A 918-nucleotide genomic window follows, 5' to 3' on the forward strand; every position below is an offset into this window, starting at 1 on the left:
AATGCTGGCCTCATAGTATGAATTTGGAAACTTTCCTTCCTTTTCTATTATTTTTTGGAATAGTTTGAAAAGAATAGGTATTATCTCTTCTTTAAATATTTGGTAGGATTCATCTATGAAGCCATCAGGCCTGGGACTTTTATTTGATGGGAGGTTTTTATTCAATTCACTGCTGGCAATCAGTCTGTTCAAATTTTCTATTTCTTTTTTATTCTGTTTTGGGAAGTTATATGTTCCTACAAATTTACCCATTTCTTCTAGGTTATTCAGTTTGTTTGTATAAATATTTTCATTATATTCTATTATATAATCATTTGTATTTCTGTATCAGTTGTTATTTCTCCTGCTTCATTTCTGATTGTGTTTGTTAGAGTTTCTCTCTCCCTCCCTCCCTCTCTCTTTCTCTCTCTCTCTCTCTCTCTGAGCCTAACTAAAGGTTTTTCAATTTTGTTGATCTTTCAAAACACAGCTCCTGGTTTCATTGATCTGTTCTATTGTTTTTTGTTTGTTTGTTTTCTTTATATTTTGTTTATTCCTGCTCTAAACTTTATTATTTCCTTTCTTCTACTGTTTGGGGGTTTTATTTATTCTAGCTCCTTACAGTGTAAAGTGAGGTTGTTTATTAGATATTTTTCTTCCTTCTTGAGGCAGACCTGTATTGCTGTAAACTTTCCTCTTAGAAAAGCTTTGCTGCATCCCAAAGATTTTTGTCCATTGTGTTTTCATTTTCATTTGTCTCCACTAATTTTTTTTGTTTTCTCTTTGATTTCTTGGTTCACCTATTCATTGTGTATTAGCATGTTATTTATCTTCCATGTATTTGTGTTCTTTTCATATTTTTTCTTGTGGTTGATTTCTAATTTCATAGTATTGTGATTAGAAAAGATGCATGGTATGATTTCAATCTTTTTGAATTTT

Source organism: Crocuta crocuta, unplaced genomic scaffold (genome assembly GCF_008692635.1).
Source record: "Crocuta crocuta isolate KB4526 unplaced genomic scaffold, BGI_CrCroc_1.0 scaffold227, whole genome shotgun sequence".
Lineage (NCBI taxonomy): Eukaryota > Metazoa > Chordata > Mammalia > Carnivora > Hyaenidae > Crocuta > Crocuta crocuta.